The following is a 22,796-nucleotide window of genomic DNA, read 5'->3' as shown; positions in this document are numbered from 1 at the left end:
TTATCCCAAATTTTGTCTTTGAAATTCAAATTACCAACGGTATAAAAAAATTAAAATCGTGAGCAGTGTAATGCGCCACGCCCACTTGTCCATGCATACACAAAAGGTTGCACTATTGAAAAAGTGGAATGCTTAGGCCATGTTCAGAATAGGAGGGGTGGACTGCTCGGAAGACTTGTTGCAGACAACGGTACTAGAAGATGGGAAGCCACTGGGTGGTAAAAAAACACTAACGCAGAAGAGAAGTGACAGCCTGCAACTCTATTGTAGTGCTGCGATTAGAAATAACCTCATAGATTTGGATAGTATGAGGAAGGCAGTATGGGCCGTTTGGTTTTATTACTTGTTGACAGACACTACACCTCAACATGGTTTATGTTCTAATGAAAGCTGCAAATTTCTGAAAAGCAAGTGAAGTGGGGAAGCTTAGAGCCATAAAAATATCTTCCTTATGAGGTTGCAATGGTCGTTAAACCAACTTTTCGACCAGTGACTTCACCAGAACTGCTAGAAAAATGTCTGCATGGCAAAACGCATAACTCAAATGAAGATTTCAATGCTCTTACTTGGAAGAAATATCCAAAGACTGTGTTGTTTCCAATTTGGTAGTAAAGATTTCTGCTTTGAAAGCTGCAGCAGTGTTTAATGATGGGAACGTGGCAAGACTTCACATCCTCAGCAAGTTGGTATTTGCGCCTGGAGTCTGTGGATCACCGATGAGCAACGAATCACGATATAGAAAAAAATTGCTGGGCTGAGGAGAAGAGGAGCTAGAGAACTGCAGAGGATGATCAGGGAGAACTGGAATATGTATATGGGCAGTGTTAGGTAAGCTATGATTAAAATGATGCCATTTCTGGAAAAATCTTAGCCACAGTATAGGGAACCACTGCGGTCGTGGGTCGAGAAGTCCGCCGTCAGCGTGGCGAGTGACGCGGAAGGTATAAAGATTCCTCGGCGCTTGCGTTACAGCAGTGCCGGAGACCTAACGGGAAACACCGTCCGTCTCACTGTTAGTAAGGTAAGTGCGCTAATATTGGCGGTTCAGGCTCCAGCATCAGTGTCAGCTGACACAACTAGGAGGTGCCGCGATATTTCCTTGTTGTATAATCACAACGAATGTTTCACTCTGCAGCTGAGTGAACGCTGTTTAGAAACTTACCACCACATGCGCGCCAGACTGAAAATCGAGCCGGCAGTCTTGACTTTCGCAGAAAATGCTGTAATCAACTGAGCTACCCTGATACTTCTATGTCTCCTGAAAAGTGATTAAATTTACAGTTCGTTAACTATTGGGTCTACCATCGCAGATAGGTAACACATTGCCCAAACCGCTTGATGATTTTCTCCTGTAGCCTGCCTTCCGCAGTTAAAAATGTCGATGTGACGTGGGGTTTTACCGGTGTATATATTGGTTCCGCGGTTCTCGGGTGCACTGCCTGATCCGATCGTCGAAAGTCCACCTCATTTCGGCATACAACCGTTCCGCCATCGTCAGGTAGTGCTGGCGGAACGACCGAACAAGAAAAATTACCATTCTCAGCCAACAATGCCTCTTATTATTTTTTTTATGAAAGGAATTATGGACACACTAGTATTAACTTCATTTGGAAGGGTGTTACATCTTGGATCACTTTTCAGAATTTCGCCTCTAATTCTCTAATAGAAGTTCAGTATATTTTCTTATTCAATTTTTCAATTATAACATTCACTTTTTAGGTGCTGAAGCCTTTTTCTTGTTGTTGTTGCTGTGGTCTTCAGCCCAGAGATTGGCAGGATGCAGCTCTCCATGCTGCTCTATCCTGTGCAAGCTTCTTCATCTCCCTGTACCTACTGCAGCCCACATCCTTCTGAATCTGCTTAGTGTATTCATCTCTTGGTCACCCTCTACGATTTTTACCCTTCACGCTGCCCTCCAATAGTAAACAGGTGTACCCTTCATGCCTTAAAACACGTCCTACCAACCGATCTCTTCTTCTGGTCAACTTGTACCACATATTCCTCTTCTCCCCAATTCTATTCAGTAGCTCCTCATTAGTTACGTGATCTATCCATCTAATCATTAGCGTTCTTCTGTAGCACCACATTTCTAAAGCCTCTATTCTCTTCTTTTCTAAACTATTTATCGTCCATGTTTCACTTCCATACATGGCTACGCTCCATACAAATACTTTCAGAAACGACTTACTGACACTTAAATCTATACTTGATGTTAACAAATTTCTCTTCTTTAGAAACGCTTTCCTTGCCATTGCCAGCCTACATTTTATATCCTCTCTACTTCGACCATCATCAGTTATTTTGCACCCCAAATAGCAAAACTCATCTACTTCCTTAAGTGTCTCATTTCCTAATCTAATTGCCTCAGCATCACCTGATTTAATTCGATTACATTCCTTTATACTCGTTTTGCTTTAGTTGATGTTCATCTTATATCCTCCTTTCAAGACACTGTCCATTCTGTTCAATTTCTGTTCCAGGTCCTTTGCTGTCTCTGAGAGAATTACTATGTCATCGGCAAATCTCAATCTTTTAGTTTCTTCTCCATCGATTTCCATTCCTACTCCAAAATTTTCTTGCGTGTCCTTTACTGCTTTATGTGCCCTTTATGCTGTTCACCCTCGGCGAAGATCGGATTTTGGAATTTAGTGAGCAGCCCCTTCCGTTTAGCGCGTTGTCTCTCTGCAAGTGTGTTCCAATTCGAACTTTCTATGAGATTTGTAACGCTCTCGCGATGGCTAAATGTACCAGTCACGAATCTTACCGCTCTTCTTTGGACCTTCTCAACCTCTTGAATTTGACCCAAATGGTAACGGTCCCATAGAGACGAACCAATACCCTGAGACTGGATGAACTAAAGTATTGTAAGCAATTTTCTTTGTTGAAGGACAGCATCGCTTCAGGATTCTACCAATAACCCGCAACCTAGAGTTCGCCTTTCCGTTTACTTGTGTAATCTGATCGTTCCATTTGATATCATTTCGAATAGTCACTTGTACATCAATGGGGATTTCCGCCCTGTTATGCGCAGTAGGTTACACTTACTAATATTGAAAGATAACTGCCAATCATTACGCCACGCACTTATTTTCTGCAAATCCTCATTGATTTGTTCACAACTTTCGTGTGATATTACTTTCCTGTCGACTATAGCATCATCGACAAACAGTCTAACGCCGCTGTCAATACCACTTACCAGAGCACTGAAGGACGTACCATTTTAAATCCAATACCAATATTGTGGCACATAGCCTTCCTGCCTCCTCCTGCCCCCCTCCCCCATCCCACACACACACACACACACACACTCACACACACACACACACACACACACACACACAAGTACTGTTGTTTATCCATTAGTTGTCAGTGGATTTGCAAGGATTGTATCCGTGAAATTATGAGTTACAATTTTTTTTAAAGGAGGGAAGATAGCAATCGAAGATTTTTGAAGTTCTTTGTACTTATTGTTTATTTTCAATACTGTTGTCCTGTCAGCAATGAGATTTCTGAGGTTAATAATGTTCTTCAGCGCTGTTTGTCAGAGTTTACTAAAAGTTTTCAGAACTTAGCAACCGTGTTTAAAGTTTTGAAGCGACTAACAATAAGTCTGTTTGTAAGGGATGTTTGTAAAGTGGATTGGTACCTTACCACTTTTCTCCCGCTCCTGCCATTTCAAGTCGTATCCTCAGAGAAGACAGTCAGACAGTGTTGTGTTCACTAGATACCATCAGCTCATGCGCAAGACAAGTTCATTTAAATTCAATATGCAACATTCAGGTAGACCATGAAGAACAATGTTGACACCACGAATGGAGGAGCGTGTAATACAACACCGCCGGGCGCAAGTACCCGAAGGATTTTTGCACCAAAACGCGTTTCGCCCTCCACCACACAACGAATATCAGACGAAGGGCATTTTTACCCACATCATGTACAGAGTGTGCAAGTACTGGCCGTACGTGACTCTCCAGTAAGGGTTGACCTCTGCCAATGGGTCCTGGCCCAGTGTGTAAATGATCCACAGTTCCTCGTGCAAGTGTAGCTTTACCCGAGACGGCACTAAGAACATCCATGACACACACATTTGGGATTGTGGGAACCCGCATGCCACCATTGAGACGGTACATCATCGGAGATTTTCCTTAACGTTTGGGCAGATGTCGTTGGTGATCAGTTGGTATGGCCATATTTCGTATCTGGCCGACTTACTAGTAATGTGTACCTTCGTCTCCTGCAACACACGCTAATCATCTGTCTAATGATGTTCCTGATAGTGCAAGGCTGCGTATGTGGTACATGCATGACGGTGCACGGGCACACTTTCGTGTGGCTGCTCGGAAATGCGCAACACAGACCTTCGACAACAAGTCTATTGGTCGTGCCTCGCCAAAGGCATGGTCTCCCCTAACTTGTAACCTGGATTTGGATTCTTTTGTCAGGAGGTATTTAAAAGCTTTGGTGTATTCCGGCCCTGTTGATATTGTCTATTAATTTCGGGAACGCATTGTGAATGGTTGTCAATGCGTTTGAAACAGGTATGGGGTTTTTCAACGTGTACGGGAGCTGATGAGGAGAATTACTGAAAGCTGCCATCACACGCACGGTAGACGTGTGGAGCACTTGTTTCAATGCGTTTGCCCTCAAGTACCATGTCTGCAAGTTGATCACCGGAGACCCTGTTTCAAGATGTTCGTGAACATAGTCGTAATATGTTGTACCGGGGAAATCATTGGTTTCCGGACCTATGTTTATTAGGATTATTTGCTTGATTCATTGTTATGGCAACCGGAGTACACAGTAAAATATAGATCGAGAAGCTGAGCTGGAAACTAATGAATTTTGTCGTGAATTTAGTGAAGAAGAATTGCAAGAAGCCATTCGACAACGACAGAACCGTTAAGCAGCTGGAGGGTGTGATATACCAGGCAAGTAACCATGAAGTGGATTCTTGAGTTCTTTAATAACTGCTTATGACAGAAGGAGCTCTCCAAATCATAGAGACAAACCAAAGTAGTTGCCATTTTGAAACCTGGGAAAGACCCATCCAACTTCGAAAATTATTGACATAGTTCGCTCCTATGTCATCTCAACAATAAGGCATCTGAGAAGCCTCTTTTAAACAGTTTGAACCCTGTGACTGATAGTCTACGAATACCTCTAAAGAACTGCGCAGTGCAAGTAGGCAACTTACCCCAGTACACAGAGAACGTGTTTGGAAGACGTGACATCACTGGAGTTGTTCCTGTTGATCTGTCTTCAGCCTATGATACTTTTCTGTTGATCTATCTTTTTGTTCAACTCCGTATAATTCTTCAGAAGACCTACAGCATGAGGCACGATTATGGCGTCATGGATATTGGCACATTATTGCACAATGGAAGGTTCTTTGTAGAGTTTCCAACAAGATGAAGTCGTTGGACAAAACAATAGAATGGCTTGCCAAGGAAGGGTACGCATCCTTTAATGTATACAACAACGACCAACCAAGGCCCAAGACGAGCAGAGGCTATATCTATGCAGACGACAGAAGCCCAAGCAAAGACGTTTAAGGGGGCTCAACAAGTACTTATAACAGCGCTGAGGACTTCCACTGAGTATTGTCATAAAAACGGCCTGAAGCCCAATGCATAGAAAACGCAGGTCTCTGCCTTCCATCTCTGAAACAGACAGACAAATAGAAAAACTAAAAGTTAATTGGGAGGCCACCGAGATGGGACATTGCTTTATGCCTAAATATCTTGGCGTAATTTTGGACAGGTCTTTAACAAACCACAAACACTGTCTCAACCCGGGCGTCGGAATTGTCAGACCGAAATAACGTCATTCGGAAGTTTAGTGGGAGTAACTGGGGAGTCCAGCGTCAAGTGATCAAAACCTCCGCCGTGGTCCTCTGTTTCTCTGCAGGGGAGTATGCGTGTCCTGTAGGGTATAGCTCTATCAGTGCAAAAGCAAGTGAACTTCGCACTGAGTGAAACTGAAACAGGCAAACTGACAAAGATTACCGTCTGATAGGTATCGCACCACCTGATATACGTCGTAAAGCAGCTGCAGAAGTTGACATGGAAAAGGTTGAACTAAATCATTTACACTCTGTCCATGGCCATCAACCACAAAGATACAGGTTGAAATCCAACAGTTTTCTTAGTTCAACACTTGCAACATATCTCATAGATCCGAGGTGTTCTGAAACCTGCTGCATCTTTCACTTCTTTCTGCAACTGCCTGATTTTTGTCGGAGGTCTGAAGACAGATACGATATTCTTTCTTGTCAGCAGGCGGCTTAGCTTACCCGACAGGCAGCCACATAATGGGAAACAAGCAAGTGTGTTATCCTGCTTCTCATCGATGTTCTTATTTTGATTGTTGCTTCAGATCAGTCCATGTATTTGGTGAACGTAGCAGCGGTTTTCCACTATTCGCTACAACTGAATTTGGAGAATTTAGAGAATATTGCATGATTAAAAGAAAAAATATCTTTTATCTCATGTGGACACACCCACCCCACCTCTGCAATTCTCTCTCTCACTCCCCCCCCCCTTCCCATTTCCGTTTCACTCTCGCTGTAACAGTCTCTGTCCCTCTTCCTTTTCATCCCCCCCCACCCCATCCTCTTACCACTCTCTACCGAATATCCATATTACTTACTAATTTTAAATTAACTATTAACCCGCTAATCTCAAATGTTATATGCTCAATTCAGCCAACACATCAAGCAAGAAAATAGCTGTTAAAAATAATCTCAACACCAGTACTCTTAATTTTAAAAGAAGTATCACCTAAAGTTCTATCTCTATAAAGCTTGTAAATTGCACATATTAATTTGTAACTCAGATTTTACTAATTTAAGTTAATTTGGCATCTATATTTCCTGTAATATTTAAGTTAGTTTAGCATATGTATTCCCTGTAAGTTAGATATAACCTTCATCAGTATTAGTGCTAACCAAAAATCTCTTTGGTTTAACACAAAATCTTTGAGCCTGTAGTTTAATCACACTCTTTGAATTGATTACGATGTACAAAAAGTGGAAGTTGGTATCTGTGGCAAAGTCTGCCCATTTTAGTCTGTGAAAGCAACTCGAAAATGTGAATAACGTTTTCCAAACAATATATATCCCCAGAATCTATCAACTGTAACACCTTTAAGCAGAGCTTATATTGTATAAACATTTCGTGAAACTGTACAAAATGTAATGCTTATTTGCTGTAGTTTTCTACACACATCAAAAACAGTTTTTCATCACCCCGGTTCCCAGAACTCCTGAAGACAGACGTTGACTGTGGATATTGTATCAGAGACACCGTTCCTTTGACTATTCAGAGATGTCACTAAACGCGCCAAAAGATGTAAACAACCATGCGTGAGCAGCGCCTGTTGGACGGAGGGGCTCCGAAAGCCGATCAGTTCCAGTCATTCCATCAGGACGAAGGTACACGGCTCATGTTGTCTGTAGTTCAACCATGCCTAGACGGTTAATACCGCGGTACAATCGCCTCCGCTTTGTTACTTTGTGCCAGGAAGAGCTCTCAACAAGGGAAGTGTCCAGGCGTCTCGGAGTGAATCAAGGCGATGTTGTTCGGATATGGAGGAGATACAGAGAGACAGAAACTGTCGATGACATGCCTGGCTCAGGCCGCCCAAGGGCAACTACTGCAGCGGATGACTGCTATCTACGGATTATGGCTCTGAGGAACCCTGACAGCAACGCCACGGACGTCGTGGTACGACTCAAACTGTGCGCAATAGGCTGCGTGATGCGCAACTTCACTCCCGATGTCCATGGCGAGGTCCATCTTTACAACAACAACACCATGCAGCGCGGTACAGATGTGCCAAACAACATGCCTAATGAGATGAGTGTCGCATATACCTTCAACCAGACAATCGTCGGAGACGTGTTTGGAGGCAACCCGGTCAGGATGAACGCCTTAGACAAACTGTCCAGCGAGTGCAGCAAGGTGGTGGTTCCCTGCTGTTTTGGGGTGGCATTACGTGGGGCCGACCAACGCCGCCCGTGGTCATGGAAGGCGCCGTAACGGTAGGTGAATGCCATCCTCCAACCGATAGTGTAACCATATTGGCGAAGCGTTAGTCTTCATGTACGACAATTCGCGCCCCCATCGTGCATATCTTGTGAATGACTTCCTTCAGGATAAGGACATCGCTCGACTAGTCGCCAGCATGTTCTCCAGACATGAACGACATCGAACATGCCTGGGATATATTGAAAAGGGCTCTTTATGGACGACGTGACCCCACCAACCACTCTGAGGGATCTACGCCGAATCTCCGATGAAGAGTGGGACAAACTGGACCAACAGTGCCTTGATGAACTTGTGGATAGCATCCCACGACGAATACAGGCGTGCATCAATGCAAGAGGAGGTGCTACTGGGTATTAGACATAGTGGTGTGTACAGCAATCTGGACCACCACCCCTGAAGGTCTCGCTTTATGGTGGTACAAGATACAATATGTAGTTTTCTTTAGCAATAAAAAGGGCAGAAATGATGTTTATGTTGATCTCTATACCAATTTTCTGTACAGGTTCCGGAACTCTTGGAACCCAGGTGATGCAAATTTCTTTTTGTTGTGTGTATCTTGCCACAGATACTCAACAAGGCTCACAAAGCTGCAACAAAAATAGCACATAATGCACATATATCTGATGAAGAGCTGCTGGGCAGCTCAAAACCGGTCATGGTTGACTGAAATACATCTATTTAAAAAGGCGAATGGTTGTGGTAATTTCAGAAAACCGTTATTGTCTTAGACACGGCACCATCGAAGCCTAATTGTTTGTAGATAATACGTACATCCAGACGAACGTGAGAAACTTGACGAGTTCTTGGAACATCTCACGGGCATCAACAGTAACATCCAATTCACCATGGAGGTAGAAAAGACAGTGCTTTGGGCTTCCTCGACGTACTCGTCCGCCGCCGCAGACGAAATGGATACCCTCACGTCAGCGTCGATAGAAAAGCTACCCACGCCTGTATTTGCACCCTATCAGTCTTCCTCACCCAACAGAGAAACGCACTTCATTAAAAATATTGGTGCATCGTGCAGGAATGAGATCAGACGCCGACAACTTGGCCAATGATCTGTGCCAAATACGGTTTATCTTCAGAAGCAACGGCTACAACGTTCACCTGTTAAATGAAATGATCTCAAGAGAGAATTACAGTAAGATCACTGTCGAGGAGGAGAAAAATAATCTTCCTGCTTTGCCGTTCCGTGGCTCCGTGTCGGGCAAGAGTCGGAGACTGCTGAAAAGATACAAGATCAGATCTGTCTTCAGCCCTCCGACAAATCGCGGCAAGTACTGAGACTAGTCAAAGATGCGGCGGTTCTACAGGATACCCTGTGAGTGTGGTCAGTCTGGCGGTTTATTACGGCTTGGGTTACATGCGCGTCCTCCACTTCTCTGCCTACCTGTGACGAATGTGGAGAAACATGCTAGACGGCAGTGGTGTACAGAACGACGTCAACGGGGGCAGGAATGTTTACGGACGAACCCAGGTTCTGTTTGAAAATTGTGCCTGCATTTTTGTTCGTGGAAGATAGGGGGAGTGGCATCATAGTGACTGCATTATCACAAAATATACAGTTCCAACTCAAGGCCTGCTGTGCTATCGGCTACAACCACAGAACACACTTGGAACGTGTACACGGCACTGTGACCAGTGTGACCTACGTAGAAGATATCGGCAGTCGAAAATATGTGGGATATGGTGAACCGATAGGTGCAGCGCTGTGACCCAAAACAACCACTACAGATGAACTTTGGAACCAAGTGAATGTAGTACGGATGGCTATTTCACAAGATGCCATTCGCGCTTTATACGTGTCGATGCCATCACTCATGGAACAAGTTAGCAGGGCCCTTGGCGAACCCTGTGCCTAGTGGGTAACAGGATACTTGCTGAACAAAGGAGACTGAAATGCTAATCATTTCTGGAGAACATGCTAATGTATATGTCCTGTGAACATGAACGTCCTATGCGTCTCTAGACGTTCGAGGTGTTCTGTTTTTTCTGAACATGAGTGTATCAAGGTCTGCAAATCCAGACGAAGTTTTTCCCGCCCTGGTGGTCTGAAGTCTTCAGCCAGCTGCCCTACGCCTAAATATCCGTGATATGAGTGTGTATTGTGTACTGTGTGTGTGTGTGTGTGTGTGTGTGTGTCTGTGTGTGTGTGTGTGTGTGTGTGTACTGAACATGGGACCTAGGAACGACGGAGAGGCTTCGTCCCCTGCGTAGCCCTGAGTGGTTCACAACTCCACAACAAGCTACAGCAGTCCACTCACCCCATCGTCGCCCCACACCGAACCCAAGGTTATTGGTAATATGACTAGTAGCATGGGTCTTAACATAAACAAATTTCTTAAGTCGGAACTTTTATGGAATTATTGCTTCTATTTCACATGACTTACCAGTTTCTTTCCCTTTACTGAATGACCTTTGACTGTATTTTGGGAAATTACTCGATTCTCGGAATACTCTGGATGGCAGTAAAGCTATTTCCGCAGTCGATACACACCAGATATTTAATTCAAAAAAATATTGATGTAACCCTCGTTAAAACATTAAAATCAGTTTTTCTCGAGTTTCATAAAAATCGACTTAGCCGATTCTTTTCCCTGACCCTTCATACGGTGTCTCGTGAGCACCAGTGACGTCACTGTCGGGAGCTAGTGGTTCTCAGGGCACACCATCAGTCATACAACTTGACAATGGCGAGGAGTAAATGGTCGAAAGCTCATGGAAGCTTAACAACTTCACGCGGGTGGAAGCCCGGGTACTTTTTATTCTACGAAGATCACTCCAAAAGAAATGCACACTATTTTTTTAAATCCATCTTTTATTGTACATGTTTTAAAGTTTTACAATGTGTAGATACATCCTTTAGGAACAATATTTTCGTTTACATAATTTCCATCCCTCTCAACTGCCTTACGCCATCTTGGAACCAGCGCCTGTATAACCGCACGGTAAAAATCTGGACCAACCTGTTGGAGCCACTGTTTGGTAGCATGCACAAGGGAGTCATCATCTTCAAACCTTGTTCCACGAAGAGTCTTTCAGTTTCCCAAAGAGATGGTAGTGTCATGGAGCCAGGTCATGACTGTAAAGCGGGTGTTACAGTGTTGTCCATCCGTTTTTTGTGACCACTTCCATGGTTTTTTGACTGACATATGGCCGTGCATATTCGTGCAACAGCAAAACATCCTGCTTTTGCCGATGTGGTCGAACACGATTCAGTCGAGCTTGAAGTTCTTTCAGTGTCGTCACATATGCATCAGAATTTATGGTGGTTCCACTTGGCATGATGTCAACAAGCAAGGGTCCTTCAGAATCGAAAAACACCGTAGCCATAACTTTTCCAGCGGAAGGTGTGGTTTTGATTTTTTTTCCTTGTGTGAATTTGCATGATGCCACTCCATTGATTGCCTCTTCGTCTCTGGTGAAAAATGTTGGAGCCATTTTTCATCACCTGTCACAATTCTTCCAAGAAATTGATCTTCATCATTCTCGTACTGTTGCAAAAGTTCACTGCATACCCTTTTTCTTATTTCTTTGTGAGCCACTGTCAACAACCTGGGAACCCACCTGGCACAAACCTATTTTAACGCCAACACTTTCAGTATTCTGCAAACACTTCCTTCCCCTTATCCCAATTCGTTCACTGTGATGCGTGTGTCAGCAGTCACCAATTCGTTAACTCTCTACACATTGTCTGGAGTGTGTGCAGTACGAGGCCTGCCGCTGCGAGGACAATCCTCAATCTTGCTGTGCCCACCTTCATCACGTAACCTGCTTGCCCACCGACTAACTGTACTGCGATCGACAGCAGCATCTCCATACACCTTTTTCAACCTCTTGTGGATGTTTCCCACTGTCTCGTTTTCACAGCACGGGAATTGTATGACAGCACGTTGCTTCTGACGAACGTCAAGTGTAGCAGCCATGTTGAAGACATGCTGTGACGGCGCCACTCACGGGAACAGGTTGAACTCAGTTTGAAAACAAGCGGGAAGGGAGTATCTACACACTGTAAAACTTTCACACATGCAGAATGTTGTGTACATAATTCCACGTAGTCAGTGCGTACAAAACTTTCCCACTAGAGCGCGCCCCGCTAAGCACAACAGCACAGGCGCAGCGCTCGTCCGTCTCCGCACTACGAGATGGCGCTGCCATAGAGACGGACCAAATTCTGCTTCCGCCGATCCGCGTATTAATATGTAACGTAGTCAATGAGATTGCTGTTAACGTAGAACCTTTTCTCCTTGCGGATCACACTCGCGCAGTGATACATGAACGCGCGAGGTATTATAACGAGCGTACAGACCTCCGATTAGTCAGTCTGCATTTTCCTGCATCAGTCTGTACCAGTCTGCATTAGTCTATACCAGTCTGTACGAGGTCTACATTTGTCTGTACCAGTCTACAGGCAAGTTTCAGTCTCCACCTAACAGGATTACCATATTCCTGTACATAGCCATGAAGATAAATGTATAGACACTTTAAGTATCAAAGATATACGTGAGAACAAGATTAACGTACCAATACCAAAGGAACTTCAGATTGTCAATTGTAAATAGCATCCAGAAGCAAGTTAATTAATTTTTATGCTTGTTATTATTTTAATAGATGTGTGTGAAAATTAATCAAGTTCTGTCTAAAGTTGGTAACCGTCAATCTGCTACTCTAAGCGTGCAAGTGGCATTTCTATCATCTGACCTAACGGCAGAAGATAAACACGCCACGATAAGACCACGAGACGTATTGCTGACACTCGCCTACTTCGTTAGAGCGACAAGTCAAATAATCTGATGGTGTGTGTACTGAAGGTCTTACACTACGCACACCACACAGAATGAAAACTGTATTTTTACAAAAATAGTGTGCATTTCTTTCGGAGTGACTCTCGTATGTAAATTGTTATTTTCGTAGTATGCCTTATTAATGTACAGTCACGTGAAGTACGAGGGCAGTTCAATAAGTAATGCAACACATTTTTTTTCTCGGCCAATTTTGGTTGAAAAAACCGGAAATTTCTTGTGGAATATTTTCAAACATTCCCGCTTCGTCTCGTATAGTTTCATTGACTTCCGACAGGTGGCAGCGCTGTACGGAGCTGTTAAAATGGCGTCTGTAACGGATGTGCGTTGCAAACAATGGGCAGTGATCGAGTTTCTTTTGGCGGAAAACCAGGGCATCTCAGATATTCATAGGCGCTTGCAGAATGTCTACGGTGATCTGGCAGTGGACAAAAGCACGGTGAGTCGTTGGGCAAAGCGTGTGTCATCATCGCCGCAAGGTCAAGAAAGACTGTCTGATCTCCCGCGTGCTGGCCGGCCGTGCACAGCTGTGACTCCTGCAATGGCAGAGCGTGCGAACACACTCGTTCGAGATGATCGACGGATCACCATCAAACAACTCAGTGCTCAACTTGACATCTCTGTTGGTAGTGCTGTCACAATTGTTCACCAGTTGGGATATTCAAAGGTTTGTTCCCGCTGGGTCCCTCGTTGTCTAACCGAACACCATAAAGAGCAAAGGAGAACCATCTGTGCGGAATTGCTTGCTCGTCATGTGGCTGAGGGTGACAATTTCTTGTCAAAGATTGTTACAGGCGATGAAACGTGGGTTCATCAATTCGAACCTGAAACAAAACGGCAATCAATGGAGTGGCGCCACACCCACTCCCCTACCAAGAAAAAGTTTAAAGCCATACCCACAGCCGGTAAAGTCATGGTTACAGTCTTCTGGGACGCTGAAGGGGTTATTCTGTTCGATGTCCTTCCCCATGGTCAAACGATCAACTCTGAAGTGTACTGTGCTACTCTTCAGAAATTGAAGAAACGACTTCAGCGTGTTCGTAGGCACAAAAATCTGAACGAACTTGTCCTTCTTCATGACAACGCTAGATCTTACACAAGTCTTTGCACCCGAGAGGAGCTCACAAAACTTCAGTGGACTGTTCTTCCTCATGCACCCTACAGCCCCGATCTCGCACCGTCGGATTTCCATATGTTTGGCCCAATGAAGGACGCAATCCGTGGGAGGCACTACGCGGATGATGAAGAAGTTATTGATGCAGTACGACGTTGGCTCCGACATCGACCAGTGGAATGGTACCGTGCAGGCATACAGGCCCTCATTTCAAGGTGGCGTAAGGCCGTAGCATTGAATGGAGATTACGTTGAAAAATAGTGTTGTGTAGCTAAAAGATTGGGGAATAACCTGGTGTATTTCAATGCTGAATAAAACAACCCCTGTTTCAGAAAAAAAAAGTGTTGCATTACTTATTGAGCTGCCCTCGTAGTTTTGTACGGCTTCTGACTCTGATAAATAAACTGTTCTGTACTCGTACATTTCGTTTGTACCTATAAGAGTCGATCTTCGTGGGTACTGTTACTCTTTGCAAGACAGGAACGGTGCAATGAGACGTTTTGGACGTTCACCACAAATAAAGCGCCCCCCTCGGCACGTGGAGCTATTTCTGGGGCGGGCAGCACGCGCCGCGCCACCACCCCTGCGCCGCAGCTGCGGGCGACGCCGGCCTCTCATCTGCTTCCCGGCTGCCGCAGTTGGCCGCCGCACCGCCCCATTTGCGCAGCTGTCAGCTGTACGCGAGCAGAGGCGAGGCGAGTTGAACGCGCCCGCTGCTCGTTGCCCGCTACGCAACGACACCGCGCTACGCGACACGCGGGCCCGCGCCTCAGCTGCCGCCGCGCCGCCGAGGACATCTGCCGCCGGTTGCCCGCTAATAAGCGGGTGCGCGCCGCACGAAATCTGTGGACACCCGCCCCGAGCATGGCGCGGTCCCTGGGGCATAACGGGAGGCGCCTGCTACAACCGCGCGCGGCCGTACCGAGCTGAGCGCGCCCGCCGCGTGGGAGTAATCGCTCCACCTGTCATGCCACCGGGCCAGCTTTCTAGTTTATCACAAGCAGTCAGCAGCCGCGGAACTGCGCGGACAAAGGAGAGGGAACGGAAGCCAGGGTCCGGTCTGAGTCAGAGCCATCCGACATGGGGAGTTTACTCGCGTACCCATCAACCTAGTCGAGCTTTCCATTTTCCACCAGCCGAGTGATCGACACGCACGCACGAGGAAAAATGCTGTGAGCAGTACCAAACTCGTGGATTACCCTCATCACACGTCACCCTTGTTCCAGTTTCCCGATTATTCCTCCCCGTGTGAACTGATCGAGATGTTATCCTCAGGCCATGTTCTACTGAAGAACACTACCAAAGAGCAGCGAACTGATCGCTGACAGCCACACTGCCTGTTTCCTTCCCTCAGACCACCTCATGTTGGGCGGTCAGGTCCCTTCGGCGCTACAGCCAAGCTCACCTCACGCAGTGTGGCGCCCAACTGTCCCTACTCGACTGGCGACGTACTCGACTCTGGCAACATGCTCCCGCGCTTTCGTTGATTTCGGCCAAATAGTTCATAGGTTATTTTACTTTATCCAACTCGTCCTTGAGTTTTTGCAGATCTTTCTGTGGTGTCACCGCCAGACACCACACTTGCTAGGTGGTAGCCTTTAAATCGACCGCGGTCCATTAGTATACGTCGAACCCGCGTGTCGCCACTATCAGTGATTGCAGACCGAGCGCCGCCACACGGCAGGTCTAGAGAGACTTCCTAGCACTCGCCCCAGTTGTACAACCGACTTTGCTGGCGATGGTTCACTGACAAAATACGCTCTCATTTGCCGAGACGATAGTTAGCACAGCCTTCAGCTACGTCATTTGCTACGCCCTAGCAAGGCGCCATTACCAGTTACTATTGAGATTATGAATAATGTACCGTCAAGAGCGACGCTCATCATTAATGGATTAAAGTTAAGTATTCCACCAGCTACGTCCGTTTTCCTAAATACTAATTTCCTTGTCCTGTTCCAGACCTCACGCCAGCCTGCCTGAGCTAAAACGCGTGCCTTTCGGCTTCCTCTAATAATACGGTGTTGGCTCTCCTGCCAACCCACAACACTTTCTGTCTGTCTATGAGGGTCGTTAACATGTAAGGTGACACATTGCGACATGCTTCTACTGAACAGGCCGCTCTTTGAATAAATCCGAAATTGATTGTGACAACTCGATCTATTCCAAATCGATTGCTCAAGGTGAACCTACAGTTTTACGCAATATAAGTTGGTTCTGATACAGTTCACTAGATACTTTTGGCCACTACATAGTTGCTTGAAATTATTCCTCCGTTTCCATACCGAGCTTTTTGCGTATATTGACTGCATCAGCTTATTTCCTTTCGTCCAAGTTTTCACATTTGGTTGTTACTGATACGTGTTACCAACCGGACACAATGGGAAGGACCAGGCCCCTTTGCTTTTTTCTTTTGCCACTCGTTTATTACACCAGAGAAATACACATTTTAAGACAAAATTTAACTACATGAAATATTGCTCCCAGTTAACGTTAACATAAGCAGTGACAAAACTTAGCTGTCTTAAGGGTTTCTGCTGGCAACAAATTTTAAGAAGGCAATGCAAGGTTTATATCAATTTATCTCAAACACGTAGCTAGTGATTGAATCACGACACAGACACTTCAACAATTTCGGTAACAAATAAATAGCGTGAATTTGTACTCACAGTAACCAACTAATCAACAGCCTTGCCATTGAATAAGTAGTAGGCCGTTTGGAACAAATTAGCAACACCCAGCAACTAGGGGAGTTAATACCAACAGTCTTTAAATGTCTTGCTCCCCATTAAATAAACAAACTTACAGTAATTAAGTGACTAAGAAATGAAACACACTACGCTCCACTCAAACTCTTCAGTGTAAGCCAAGCCAAAATGAAGCTTTCATTAACTGACTAGCACCGAAATCACACTAAAGCTCATCTCTGTGTTCCCAGACACACATGGGGCAAACTTATACAAGACAAGATTTTGAAGGGAGCACATCAGTAAAACCGGTTGTGGAGCCAACTCGTGCCACTGAAAATAAAGGTACTAGACCGGGGCACAAGGTGGTATACAATGAGGTTGCCTTAGTGCTATACTGCGCTCCAAAATATTAATTCAAATGGCCAATTAAAAATTAAGTAGACATAAACCAGCATTAATTAACGAGGAATGACACCAGGTCGCTCGAAGGGATGACAAAACTTAATTGAAAAGACGAATGCCAGGGACAGCAGTAACATCAAACACCTTCTCCGAGTTTTAACCAGGAGTCACTTCCCGCTATAAAAGTAAACATTTAACCAAGCACAAGGAAGGAACACCAAAGAGAAAATTCAAATAAAACCCCCAAAAGATAAGGACAGGGAACCCCAACTATTTAAATTTAAAAAGAATTAGCTCTCCACAAAGGGAGTGTAAACGCGAAAGCCACACTTAATAGGCCACGAAAATCGGTTACAAAAGCACTTACACATTTGCTCCTTTTCTTTAAAGAAACACAAGGCTGCTTAACTTCTGTTGGCTTCTGCTGGACGTCCGGTATGGCTCGTGTAGGATACACCAGGCAGCAACCCAAGCTAGGCGGTCGCAAGGCACGGCGTGCAAAATCAGGAGAGCAGACAGGCAGGCAGCCAACACATATCCTCCATGCTGAACCGGCAGACCGCGAACAACCAACTCCGCATATACGTGGTTGCTTCCACCTCGTACCTCGTGGCGTCTCAGCAGTTAGTCCGAGCAAACGTCAACTGCCACTCGCCCCGCGAATGCGGAAAAAAACAAGGCAAGCAAAGATATGAAACATCGAAGGATCGATAATGGACATCCAAGAGACTGGCGCGCCAGTAACGAGCGCCACGGCTCAGTTACTTTTTCAAACTGGAACCAGATTTACTAACAGATATAGAAAGTCAGACCCACGTAACAGATTTTTTGTGGGTTAACTAAAAAAAAAGAAGCACTCTGTCTTCAGGTCGCGAGGGGCCTACCGGGACCATCCGACCGCCGTGTCAACCTCAGGGTATGATGCGGATAGCAGGGGCGTGGTTTCAGCACACCGCTCTCCCGGTCGTTATGATGGTATTCTTGACCGAAGCAGCTACTCTTCGGTCGAGTAGCTCCTCAATTGGCATCACGAGGCTGAGTGCACCCCGAAAAATCGCAACAGCGCATGGCGGCCTGGATGGTCTTTGTCGGTTAACTAGCCCGAAATAATCCTGCAAAGCCTGACGATAGAGTACTACTCATCTTAATTTTGACAGAATTTTTAAAAATAAAAAGCCTTTTCTCGGCATTAAAGTATCTCAGTGAAAACACGAAGTCAGAGTACCTCATCGTTCTGGTTGTAGGAAGTTTTTCTTTTAAAGCCACGACCGGTTTCACGCCGATTTAGGCGCATCCTCAGGTGATATAAATTGTCTCTACTACATTATTATTACGCAGTCCTGAGACCTCTGTCCGTCCTTCACGTCATTGATAAAATAAAAACCGATAGACAATGAAGTGAAGGATGGGGAGAGGTTTCAGGACAGCGTAAAGCAACGTTGCGGACACAATTTATATCACTCTAGGATGCGCCCAATTTGGCGTGAAATCAAATGGTTCAAATGGCTCTGAGCACTATGGGACTCAACATCTTAGGTCATAAGTCCCCTAGAACTTAGAACTACTTAAACCTAACTAACCTAAGGACATCACACACACCCATGCCCGAGGCAGGATTCGAACCTGCGACCGCAGCAGTCCCGTGGTTCCGGACTGCAGCGCCAGAACCGCTAGACCACCGCGGCCGGCGGCGTGAAATCGGTCGTGGTTTTAATAAAAAACTTTCCATAGTCAAAGCGGTGTGTTTCGGTTTGTTATAGTAATGTGGACGTCTGGCTGCGGTTGGCCGCAATTCAAATCAATATGTACCCCAATTCTTTTACTAAGAAACTGCCCCGTTTTAATTACTATGAATTTATTAACATGCGGTAAAACGCGTAACACTTTGGTTGGACAAAATCTAATTTCACTTTCGTAATCCTTTGATTAAACAGAAGCGTTGGTGTATTTACATCACAGTAACATTCTGTTTGAATTTGTTTTGGCAGTTATCTCGAGATTTTTGTGTTCGTAGGTTTCTAGCCCTTCCACAGCACCCCCTCCTCTTTTTTAAGCCGGTTCAGTATACGAGAGATACAGAAATGCACGAGATTTTTTTTTCTTTTTTTTTTTCAAAAATTCAACTTCTCCTATACATTTTTGCTACTGTCGTAGATCAAAGAAAGACTCTTTCGCTTCCGTTCAAATTTGATCCACTTGTTTCCGCTGCTCGCGTTGTCGTAGCACTCCTTCGAGATGGGTTCTGTACTTAATGTTCTTCAGATACAACGAGCTATTACAGAGTTCCAGTGTTGTGAGAACGAGTCAGTGACGAACAAGGTGAATGGGGAGGACGCTATTCATCACTGTACAGTTAGTCCTTCGGGTACGCGGATTGCCCGATGAAAGTGTGCTCGCAGTACTTGGGACCTCTCGAGCTGAGGTAGACCAAGATTTGCGCAGACTCCTGACAATGGACAGCGTATTCATAGTCCGATTCTGGGTGAGAAATGCATAGCAGTGAACGAAACGTCAAACCGACAGGAAGTGGCAGAAACGAGTGTGCGCACAACACTGAGACAGTTGAGTGTGTAAGAGATTTGCACCACGTCAGTTCAGAGAACGTCAACAGACGACCACAAAGATACATGGAATACAGTGTCATGGAATACAGTGTGCTACTGGTGTCCCGGGCTGGAAACTCCTACTGTTTTGTGAGCATGGAGGCCGAGGAACCTTTGTGGCGTCATAGGACGCAACAAAAGGAGATTAAATATTAATTCTGTATATCCTCAGGATATTTCTGCAACTCGTGGTCTAGTGGCTAGCATTGCTGTCTCTGGATTCCGGGGCCCCGGGTTCGTTTACCTGCAGGATTTTCTCCACCCGGGGACTGGCTGTTTGTGTTGTTCTCATCATTTCATCATCATTCGAGAAAGTGGCGAGCTGGACACGAACGGGCGCTGATAACCGCGAAGTTGAGCGCCGCACAAACGAAATATCACTATCATCAGTCCTCGGAATTCATCTTGTCGCCATGTCTCCCACGGTGGCTGGTGGCTTCGTAAGCCAGAGTCGAATCTGTTGAATCCAGAGGCGGTGTCAGGGCTGCTGAAGACCACCACGTCAGCGTCTAGTGCGGGCCATTGATTCGGAATGTGGCGGGCTGCCCGCCCTTTGGCTAAAACGTGCTTCCCATAGCCTGCTTGCAACGGATCGGGCTGTGACAGCGGCGTGTGTGTTTGGCTCACACGCCGTCCTGATAACATTCGGTCCCCCTCAGGTCACTGCCCGTGTTGTCTCATCAGATAGACCGCGATGTCGGATACAGTGATGTGTGAAATTCTGAACCTGTACCACCCATTCGGTAGTCTATGTGGCCCGAAAGATGTTGAAATTTCAGAACAGTTGGTGTCCTGAACTGGAATGGTGGTGGTACACTCATGGACTACCCATCAGTGGCGGCTTCAGTACTGGTTGCTGGTTCTTAGACATCGATGGCTGCGGATCTGTGGTCACCACATCAGGCAGCAGGAGTATCACCAATACTGGAACAATCCCACACAAGATGTTACAATACAATAACCAAAGAACCGAGTGCGAACGAAATGAACTCTATCGATCCTACTGGTCGACTGTTTCTAGGCTAACGGTATGGAGTTTTTATGGCGCTGAGGAGGGACTTTGGTGTACGTTGTCAAAGGTAACGACCGTATCTATCTAGCTCATTATGAGGCGCCATCAGTCTTCATTTTCGCTGTATTGGCTTAATCAGTTTGTTTCAGTATCATAACTGCTTCGTCAAACCCCTGATACGTAGGTGTTATTATGCCCTACCTAGTGCTCTTTATGTAATCTTATGAGTGTAATGAAGGCACGTTGGTCTGCACTTGTCTACACATTTCCACTGAGACCGTTCGCAATTACACACGGAAGCGTTGATGTTGCACTCTTGGTGACCGACTAACCGAGTCGAAACGTTCACGCCTAGCAGCTGGCTCGTGTTGACACTTCCGCGTGCCTTAGCAATGCCGGGCTGTTCCCTTACTATCGCTATGCGTAATAGTGCATCGAACTTTTGGAACCGTATGGGAGTTGTGGAGACGACTTCCTTGCGAGAATTGTGATGGGACATGGTATCTGGTTGCATCAACGAACTAGAGATATAAAGACAATCCATGGAATGGAATCATGCGAACTTCCCAGAAGATAAGCAATTCAAAACAGCTCCTTCAGCTGGAGGAAAATATCACTATTGTGTTTTTTAAATCAGATGGACTGTTGCTTTTAGTCATCATGGCTCACGAAACTACTATAAATTCTGACGTGTATGCGACAACACTTAAAAAACGTCACGTCACGCGCCCGGAAACATCAACAAAAACTCTGCGTTTTGTTGTTACATGATAAGGACCATCAAATGTCAGTGAGAAAACGACCAGCGAGATAACACTAAAATGCGCACTCTACAGCACAAGTCTGGCGACTGTGTAAAGTGAAGGAATCCCTTCACGTACCGAGAAGTGGAGATGATGTCTGTCCTCCGAAGGTTTGTAAAGAGTGCGTCAAACCTTGTGGTCCTGAATTTTACCTTCAAGATAAACTGACCTTAGTTCCACTGCGGTGTAACGCAGGTGGAGCGGACGCAGATTTTGTCGAAAAATGACAATTTGTCATTCAACAACCGGCAACATTGCTGATTGACGTGGTGGGTTCAAATGGTTCAGATGGCTCTGAGCACTATGGGACTTGACATCTGAGGTCATCAGTCCCCTAGAACTTAGAACTACTTAATCCTAACTAACCTAAGGACATCACACACATCCATGCCCGAGGCAGGATTCGAACCTGCGACCGTAGCAGTCGCGCGGTTCCGGATTGAAGCGCCTAGAACCGCTCGGCCACCACAGCCGGCGACGTGGTGGGTAGAGGAAATTACATAGGTAAATCGGCCCTCAGTCTGATACACGTTAATTAATCACTTCCCCATAATAATGAATTAGGAATCCAATCGCTACAAAATTAAACAAGAATAACTATTACTGCGGCTTATTCCTATGAAGTTAATTGTAAAACATTTCACAACCAACGGCAATACTATTATGAAAAAATATCGGCGTATCTGACAAAGGGGTTGAAGGAATGATTCTATAAATCACGCAACTGAAATAATTGCAATCACGAAGCTGCGCCGTATTTGTTGTGCTGTTAACTGAAAAGACAAGAAGGGAAAAGTTGCATGTGTGGACAGTGTTGAAAGTTGGACTTTCATTGAATGTGAATGCAAGCCTTCAGAATGAAGCTTGAAGTAATCTAAACACACTGCCGGAGAAAAATTAGCACAGCGATGTCGATTTTGATTCGATGACGGCATTACCACCCGGGGGGTAGTAGATGTGCTGATAATAGTTTCAACGTCGTCCGCCAACAGACTGCGTAGTGGTATAGCTATGAAAGCGTCATCAGTGTCTACCCATTAATAGGGAATGTTTACTGCCAGAAAGCCCAATGTGGTGCAATTGTGTGTAGGAAGTAGACAACCATGCATGGAGACGCAATTGTGCTATCTATAGCCGACTGAGCGAGTTTGAAGGAGGCCAAATTGTCGCTTTCCGAGCTGCGGGATAGTCCTTTCGGAGAATTATCACACAGATCGGACGTGCTGCATCAGCTCTGCAACAATGTTGGTATCAATGGCCACGTGAACATTCTCACACCTCTAGACGAGGTTTCGGACTTCGACACAGCGCAGACACCCGCC

Source organism: Schistocerca cancellata, chromosome 3 (genome assembly GCF_023864275.1).
Source record: "Schistocerca cancellata isolate TAMUIC-IGC-003103 chromosome 3, iqSchCanc2.1, whole genome shotgun sequence".
In the NCBI taxonomy this organism is placed as follows: domain Eukaryota; kingdom Metazoa; phylum Arthropoda; class Insecta; order Orthoptera; family Acrididae; genus Schistocerca; species Schistocerca cancellata.
The sequence above is the reverse complement of the archived record's forward strand: the minus strand, read 5'-3'. Positions refer to the sequence as shown.